This window comes from Salvelinus namaycush, chromosome 25 (genome assembly GCF_016432855.1).
Source record: "Salvelinus namaycush isolate Seneca chromosome 25, SaNama_1.0, whole genome shotgun sequence".
Lineage (NCBI taxonomy): Eukaryota > Metazoa > Chordata > Actinopteri > Salmoniformes > Salmonidae > Salvelinus > Salvelinus namaycush.
The window spans coordinates 8,768,847-8,778,485 of record NC_052331.1 but is presented as its reverse complement, the minus strand read 5'-3'; the positions used below and the strand labels follow the sequence as shown (position 1 = coordinate 8,778,485).

General features: G+C 41.8%; 1 protein-coding gene across 1 annotated transcript in view; it reads left to right on the top strand.

Moving 5' to 3' along the window:
* Positions 1-9,639, top strand: part of zbtb46 (zinc finger and BTB domain containing 46) — a 74,268-nt gene that overhangs the window by 1,413 nt on the left and 63,216 nt on the right. The window lies entirely within an intron of this gene.

The following is a 9,639-nucleotide window of genomic DNA, read 5'->3' as shown; positions in this document are numbered from 1 at the left end:
CATGACACAAGTCATTTTTCAAACAATTGTTTACAGACAGATTATTTCACTTATTGTTTTTGTTTGTTTTTTTTAACCAGGAAGGGCTCAATGAGATTTAAAATCTCTTTTTCAAGAGCGTCCTGGCCAAGGTAGGCAGCACCAAGTCATTACAAAAATTACAGACAGACAACATGAAAAAAAATTAAGTAATCTAGTAAAAACCATTGAATTCACAAGAGTATAACAAAATCAAAAACAGCAAATTAAAAACATTGACAGGTCAGGGAATCAGCCTCAAAATCCTTCATCAGTGATTTAAAAACACCAATCGGGACAAGTTCTTCAGTTTAAAATTATTTACATACATAAAAGCCCTTTTACCAAATTCAGTTCGGACACATGGAACAGTTAGCAGGATAAAGTCCAGCGAACGAAGAGAGTACCCACCACATTTCTGAACAATAAAAATTGCCAAATAAAAAGGTAGTAAACCCAAAATGGCTTTATAAATAAAAGTATACTAGTGACTGAGCCTACGAGTGACTAGAGAAGGCCAGCCAACCCTGGTATACAAGGTGCAGTGGTGCGTAAGGGTTTTGCAGTTTAAAATAAATCTCAAAGTGCCATGGTAAAGAGTGTCAATTGATCTCAAACACTGAGCGGAAGCATTCATATATAAAATATCCCCATAGTCTAGTAAAGGCATAAATGTGGCTGATTCTAGCCTCCTTCTGGCTTCAAAAGAAAAACAGGCCTTATTCCTAAAATAAAATCCCAATTTCAGCTTAAAGTTTTTTGTAAGTTGTTGAATATGCAATTTAAAAGAGAGGCCGTCATCAATTAGAATTCCAAGATATTTATATGAGGTTACAACCTCAATCTCCTTGCCCTGACAGGTAGTAATAGGTGAAAGGTTCAGAGGTCTATTTCTTGCATTAGAAAACACCATTAGTTTAGTTTTGTCAGTATTGAGGATAAGCTTCAATTGACTTATAATTCACTGTATCACAATTCCAGTGGCTCAGAATGGGACAACACCATGGGACAACGCAGCCATCATACCGCTCAGGAAGGAGACTCGTTCTGTCTCCTAGAGATGAACGTACTTTGGTGCGAAAAGTGCAAATCAATCCCAGAACAACAGCAAAGGACCTTGTGAAGATGCTGGAGGAAACAGGTACAAAAGTTTCTATATCCACAGTAAAATGAGTCCTATATCGACATAACCTGAAAGGCCGGTCAGCAAGGAAGAAGCCACTGCTCCAAAACCACCATAAAACGCCAGACTACGGTTTGCAACTGCACATGGGGACAAAGATTGTACTTTTTGGAGAAATGTCCTCTGGTCTGATGAAACAAAAATAGAACTGTTTGGCCATATTGACCGTCGTTATGTTTGGAGGAAAAAGGGGGAGGCTTGCAAACCGAAGAACATCATCCCAACCGTGAAGCATGGGGGTGGCAGCATCATGTGGTCGTGGTGCTTTGGTGCAGGAGGGACTGGTGCACTTCACAAAATAGATGGTTTCATGAGGAAGAAAAATGATGTGGATATATTGAAGCAACATCTCAAGACATCAGTCAGGAAGTTAAAGCTTGGTCGCAAATGGGTCTTCCAAATGGACAATGACCCCAAGCATACTTCCAAAGTTGTGGCAAAATCGCTTAAGGACAACAAAGTCAAGGTATTGGAGTGGCCATCACAAAGCCCTGACCTCAATCCTATAGAAAATTTGTGGGCAGAACTGAAAAAGCGTGTGCGAGCAAAGAGGCCTACAAACCTGACTCAGTTAGACCAGCTCTGTCAGGAGGAATTGGCCAAAATTCACCCAACTTATTGAGGGAAGCTTGTGGAAGACTACCTGAAACGTTTGACCCAAGTTAAACAATTTAAAGGCAATGCTACCAATTTTTTATTTATTTCACCTATATTTAAATAATGAATTTATTTTTTATTTCACCTTTATTTAACCATGTAGGCTAGTTGAGAACAAGTTCTCATTTACAACTGCGACCTGGCCAAGATAAAGCAAAGCAGTTTGACACATACAACAACACAGAGTTACACATGGAATAAACAAACACACAGTCAATAATACAATAGAAAAAACAGAAAAACAAATACTAATTGAGTGTATTTCAACTTCTGACCCACTGGGAATGTGATGAAAGAAATAAAAGCTGAAATAAATCATTCTCTCTACTATTATTCTGACATTTCACATTCTTAAAATAAAGTGATCCTAACTGGCCTAAAACAGGCAATTGTTACTAGGATTAAATGTCAGGAATTGTGAAAAACTGAGTTTAAATGTATTTGGCTAAGGTGTATGTAAACTTCCGACCTCAACTGTAAAAGATGTTAGACAGTACAGATGAATTCCCTTAGATAACAAACCTCTTCCCAGAAACCTCCTGATCCTTGGAATAGACATGTAGATAACTATGGGAGTGTTTAGATTCCTTTAGAGGGAACATTAAACCATTAGGTGTGTGTCTTTCTCTCCTTTATGGCCATTGGCAGACGTCAGTAGGTACAAGATGTGTGTGTGTGTGTGTGTGTCTGACACAGGCTGGCTTCGATCGTTACGAGGTGTATGTGTGTGTGTGTGTGTGGATAGGTAGATCATTAAAAGTGAGGGGAAGCTAATCATGGGTGCATTAAGGGAGTTGGCTGTGAAATGGGCACACGCGTGGTAGCAGCTAAAGAAAACAGGATAATTGAATTGACCTGGGTCAGCGCATGGATTACCAGCGCGTCCTCGCCATCCAGACTCTGGGGTTTAGGGAAGGACTTCTCCGAAGAGGGGGGAGGGGGAGAGACGAAGAGGAGAAAGACAGGGCCGGGTGGGAGGAGTAGGGGGGGAAGAAGAGGAAAGGGTGGCAAGTTAGGAGAGAAGAGGGGGGAGGGAAAAGAGAGAGGGAGGGCAGAAGAGAGAAAAGTATGGGGCAAGGCAGAATCGGAGACGGGGGAGGGAGAGAGGTGAGAGAGAGGCTAGAAGGAGGAGGGAGAGTGGGGAGAGGCAGGGAAGGGATTGAGAGGGAGGGAGGGAGGAGTGAAGGACGGATCCGTATAAGCTTTTTATTAATTTACCTACTTAACTCTAAATTGTCTTGAAGTCCGGGACACATAAACACACACGCACACACACACACACACACACACACACACACCTGCACGCACACATACATGCACAGTTTTGTCCAAAGCAGAGTAAGGTTGCAGGGTTGGCATTACCCAGGAAATGTTCTCTCAGCATTGACTAAAGGTTACAGGAAGTCTCTGTTTGCCGGTAATGTATTTTGGCAGTGTTTGGCACTAGTGCAGCCAAACCCTGGCATTTACCTATCAGTGGTATTTTGCCTTCCATATTTTGTGAAAGGTTTTCGGTACAGTAGTTCAAGCTGTCAGGAGCTGAATTGCTGTTTCCCCTGCCAGAGCTGGTCTTTGGATGTGTGAGAGTAGTGGTTTAGTTGAAGTCTCGTGTGCAGTAATGGGGTGTTGTCTTTCAGGGGTTGAGAGTATTGGTATTGTGTCGTCTGACCATGGAGTTTTAGCAACAAGGGTTTAGTGGCTGTACGAGAGGAAGGGTTGTGTGTTTGAGGAAGGGGTTTGGGGTTGTACCGGTAGTTTATAGAGGAATGGTGGGATTCAATGGAGGCTGCTGAGGGGAGGACGGCTGATAATAATGGCTGGAACGGAACGAATGGAATGGCATCTAACACATAGAAACATTCCGCTTTAGCCTTTCCCACGAGCTCGTCCTCCCCAATTAAGGTGCAACCAACCACCTGTGGTGGGATTAGTAAAAGAGTGTGTGTGTGTGTGTGTGTGTGTGTGTGTGTGTGTGTGTGGAGCCACCATCCAGTCCGGTTGGTTTCTATGACGTCCTCTAGTAGTGGTAAGAAGGAGAAGGGCACCTCAACTCTGAGATTAGCTTAATTGCTTCATTCCTTATTGATGGAATAATGCCTAAACGCTCTCTCTCTCTCTCTCTTCCTCTCTCACTGTCGCTCTCTCTCTTTGTTTGTCTGTCTCTCTGTCTGTTTCTCTGTCTCTCTCTCTCTCTCTCTTCCTCTCTCACTGTCGCTCTCTCTCTTTGTTTGTCTGTCTCTCTGTCTGTCTCTCTCTCTCTCTCTCCCCCTCTTTGATGATGCCTCTCCATAGACGCTGGCTCCACTACCCCTTATAGACTTAGCTGTTTTAAGATGCCTCCTCTGAGTGGATGTTTTAGTGGAGCAGAGATGCTGTCAGAGACTTAGAGTTGGACTGTCTGTGTTTATGATGCTTCCAAACAGTATCAACCAGTAGCAGTGCCATGGGAATGTACGTGTAAGGATTAGTCAAGAAAACCCTACCCTAGGCAACACACTGACTAGGGTCTGGTTTCAATGATGGAATATTTTGGCATAGAGGAACTTACGTCGCTGCCTGCGTCGCGAAGGGGAAGCAAATCATTCTGGGTACTCTCCCAACAAATCACAAGGCAGTCATGCAAGGAGTTTTGCAGGCGAAACCTTTGCAGGGGTTTTAGCTAAGGCAGTTGATGCATACTAGTCACTTGCGAAATGCCCTCATTAAAAATGACCTCTGTGATCTCCATCTTGCTGGCTTCTATTTTGTATTTTATTCAAGTGGATAAAGTAGTGTCGTAGGCAGTGATGTAGTTCCTCTATGCCAAAAGAGACCATATTTGAAACCAGACCCTATAGTCACTGTGTTGCCTAGGGTTTTCAAGACTATGTAAGGATCAGATAGTCTTAATACTGAGCCATTTAGTGTTTTCATGAACATACATGTTGACTTAAACAGCTGAGAGAATAAGGATTTGGTTTCCTTAGATTCCCTTCACTTGCAAACATCTGCTGTGGGCTTGATATCATTATCGTGGCCAGTGAGCAGCGAACTGAATTCTCTATGTGTGTGTATGTGTGTGTGTGTGTGTGTGTGTGTGTGTGTGTGTGTGTGTGTGTGTGTGTGTGTGTGTGTGTGTGTGTGTGTGTGTGTGTGTGTGTGTGTGTGTGTGCGCGCGCGTGTGTGCGTGCGCGCGTGTGTATGTGCGCATCCGAATGTGTGTTTTTGAACCCATTTGTGTGTGTGACGTGTCAAATCACATTTCATTCATTATATGGATTTATTGGGTCTTTGTTGGTTTGTATACAGTAGACATGTAGGATCATTTTGAATAGGGTATGTGTTTGTATACATAGACATGTAGGATCATTTTGAATAGGGTATGTGTTTGTATACATAGACATGTAGGATCATTTTGAATAGGGTATGTGTTTGTATACATAGACATGTAGGATCATTTTGAATAGGGTATGTGTTTGTATACAGTAGACATGTAGGATCATTTTGAATAGGGTATGTGTTTGTATACAGTAGACATGTAGGATCATTTTGAATAGGGTATGTGTTTGTGTACAGTAGACATGTAGGATCATTTTGAATAGGGTATGTGTTTGTATACAGTAGACATGTAGAATCATTTTGAATAGGGTATGTGTTTGTGTACAGTAGACATGTAGGATAATTTTGAATAGGGTATGTGTTTGTATAGATAGACATGTAGGATCATTTTGAATAGGGTATGTGTTTGTATACAGTAGACATGTAGGATCATTTTGAATAGGGTATGTGTTTGTATACATAGACATGTAGGATCATTTTGAATAGGGTATGTGTTTGTGTACAGTAGACATGTAGGATCATTTTGAATAGGGTATGTGTTTATATATAGTAGACATGTAGGATCATTTTGAATAGGGTATGTGTTTGTGTACAGTAGACATGTAGGATCATTTTGAATAGGGTATGTGTTTGTGTACAGTAGACATGTAGGATCATTTTGAATAGGGTATGTGTTTGTATACAGTAGACATGTAGGATCATTTTGAATAGGGTATGTGTTTGTATACATAGATATGTAGGATCATTTTGAATAGGGTATGTGTTTGTATACAGTAGACATGTAGGATCATTTTGAATAGGGTATGTGTTTGTGTACAGTAGACATGTAGGATCATTTTGAATAGGGTATGTGTTTGTATACAGTAGACATGTAGGATCATTTTGAATAGGGTATGTGTTTGTATAGAGTAGACATGTAGGATCATTTTGAATAGGGTATGTGTTTGTATACATAGACTTTTAGGATCATTTTGAATAGGGTATGTGTTTGTATACAGTAGACATGTAGGATCATTTTGAATAGGATATGTGTTTGTGTACAGTAGACATGTAGGATCATTTTGAATAGGGTATGTGTTTATATATAGTAGACATGTAGGATCATTTTGAATAGGGTATGTGTTTGTATACAGTAGACATGTAGGATCATTTTGAATAGGGTATGTGTTTGTATACATAGACATGTAGGATCATTTTGAATAGGATATGTGTTTGTATACAAAGACATGTAGGATCATTTTGAATAGGGTATGTGTTTGTATACAGTAGACATGTAGGATCATTTTGAATAGGGTATGTGTTTATATATAGTAGACATGTAGGATCATTTTGAATAGGATATGTGTTCGTGTACAGTAGACATGTAGGATCATTTTGAATAGGGTATGTGTTTGTATACATAGACATGTAGGATCATTTTGAATAGGGTATGTGTTTGTATACAGTAGACATGTAGGATCATTTTGAATAGGGTATGTGTTTGTATACATAGACATGTAGGATCATTTTGAATAGGGTATGTGTTTGTATACATAGACATGTAGGATCATTTTGAATAGGGTATGTGTTTGTATACATAGACATGTAGGATCATTTTGAATAGGGTATGTGTTTGTATACATAGACATGTAGGATCATTTTGAATAGGGTATGTGTTTGTATACAGTAGACATGTAGGATAATTTTGAATAGGGTATGTGTTTGTGTACAGTAGACATGTAGGATCATTTTGAATAGGGTATGTGTTTGTATACAGTAGACATGTAGGATCATTTTGAATATGGTATGTGTTTGTATACATAGACTTTTAGGATCATTTTGAATAGGGTATGTGTTTGTATACAGTAGACATGTAGGATCATTTTGAATAGGGTATGTGTTTGTATACCACCATTTCACTTGTATTCCATATTCCATGTTAAATCCTGTATTTGAAAATTATGCTTAAGAATTGTATTTGATAGGGACAGAATTTCGAAATACAATATATAAATAAGGCATACTTTTCTTTTTTACAATTCGCTACCAAATAACACTAATGCAACTGTATTACTTCATATGACTCAAGCGAGGTACTCGTTCTTAGGAACTATTTGATTTCTGTGTTACTTCTCTTCTTTACTGTCTCTCTCTTCCTGTTAGCTTTGTTTGGGGGGTAAATGTAGGCTGTATACAGTTGCTGTTTGGCCTAATAAAAAAGAACTGGTGAGTTTTTAGTTTTTTTTCCGTCTGTGAAAAACCCACATTGTGACCTTTTGCTTTGGCTAGGGGGATTTCTGGAAATTCTTAGGAGATGGACAGTGTGGTGTGTACACACACACACACACACACACACACACACACACACACACACACACACACACACACACACACACACACACACACACACACACACACACACACACACACACACACACACACACACACACACACACACTGTGGCCCACACACACACACAAGGCCCTTACACATACAATACTGTATAAACAAAGTATTTATTCAAGATGAGGTCAGACTCTTTATGCTGTTTCTATGCAGATTACATGTTACCCATAGGTCCGCAACACTCTCTTAGACTAGGCCTAGTGTGTTGGTCACCTTGTAAACCATGTCAGACAAAGATTTTCATTAAATACAATCCCTTTATTGATGTTAGCCGAGTACCAGACAGGCATTCTGCTCTGTGTGTGTATTTGTATCTGTGCGTGTTCGGGCCTGTATGACTATTATACTCGCATCGTTCTGACAATTCCCGTGGGGCCTTCCGCACTCACCTGGGGTAGCCAAAAAGGCGTCTTTAAAACTGCCCGCACTTCATCACTTCTTCGTCAACTTTTTCTCGTCTTCTCTTTTTTCCTTCCTTCCTTCTCCCCAAGTCTCCACAGTCTAAAGGTGAACGCCTGAAATAATGAATCAGCTCCCCCTTTCACCCCCTTCCGCTCCGTACTCCAGTTAAGACTCTCCCCATAGTATTTGCACTTCATTAAACTTGAAATAGGTTTAATATTTAAAACACCATGAACAGATTTCAACCCCCTCACCCCTCTCGCACCTCTCTGGTTTTCTATCCCTCCTCTTTTTTCCCAGTTTAATAATCTACTCTATGTATTTCTCTTCCTCCTTTTAATTCACCGTCTCTCCATTAAAAACCGAAATAGATTTAATATTTCAAAACGTGGACTTAATTTTTAACCCCTCTCTTCACGACTCACTGATTGACAAGTACTGGGTTATGCCTGGGTGATGTTGAATTGTCTCTCTTTCTCACTCTTGCCTTCTCTCACTCTCTTTCTCTCTTCCTCTCTTTCTTTCCCCCCTCAATCTCTCCGCTCTTCACCAACCTCCCCCATATCTCTCTGCTCTTTGGCAGCCTATCCACCCTGTTGACTTGTTGTGCCCCTGTCACCCCACCTCCCTCCATATCCCCCACTTCCCCCCCTCCATTCACTCCCTCCCCTCTTCCCCCACTTCCCCCTGCCCCTCAGTTTTGGGGCTGAATGGTCATTTGTTCTGTTGGTAGTCGTGACGGAAGACTGCTACACTGTTTTTCCCCCCTCCTCCTCTCTTCTGCCTCCTGTCTCTCTCTTTCAGTAGCCCACTGTTCTGTTATTGCCATGGCAACCACCACTTCTCAACGCCTACCCTCCATCTTTGTCGTATGACCTCACATCCTGTTGGACATTATGGACAGTACACCAGCTAAAACCCCTACGCCTACACCACAAACGCAAACATGTACGCACACTAGCCTATCTGTCACCCTTTCATCTATTGTGTCATCTAACACAGAGATCTGGTCCCCCCTGTCTTCCCTCTTTAACACCCAATGTATTTATAAACCCTCTGGCTCCACAGAGCCCTGGTGTACAGGAAGCCACCTCCTCCCCAGGCCTGACCATGTCTTTTTCCAAAACGTCCGCACCCCCACCTGTCCACAGACTGCCAATGGAACACAGCTAAGAGGGAGGGATGGGAGAAGGAGAGAAGAGGGGAAATTGGAGAGGAGCGGTGATGAGAGGATTAGTAAAGGGTGGAGGAGAGAGGAGCGACTGAGCTGGGGGGTTAAAGATTAGCCATCTCACCGTGCACCTGGGCAGGGCCTGTGCTCCCCAGCTAACCACAGCCCACACACGCACACACACACATACACACCGGATGCACTCATGCACATCCATACACACACGCAAGTATGTGCGCCCGGCGCACATTGATCGCTGAGATCTAAAGAGTTACCCAGAAGGCCTCCTGACAGGATGTCCTGTTGGCACAGGGGGCTGCTGTGGTTGAACATTCACAGTATCTCAAACACACACACACACACACACACACACACACACACACACACACACACACACACACACACACACACACACACACACACACACACACACACACACACACACACACACACACACACACACACACACACACACACAGCAACAGACAACAGACAATATGCAAAT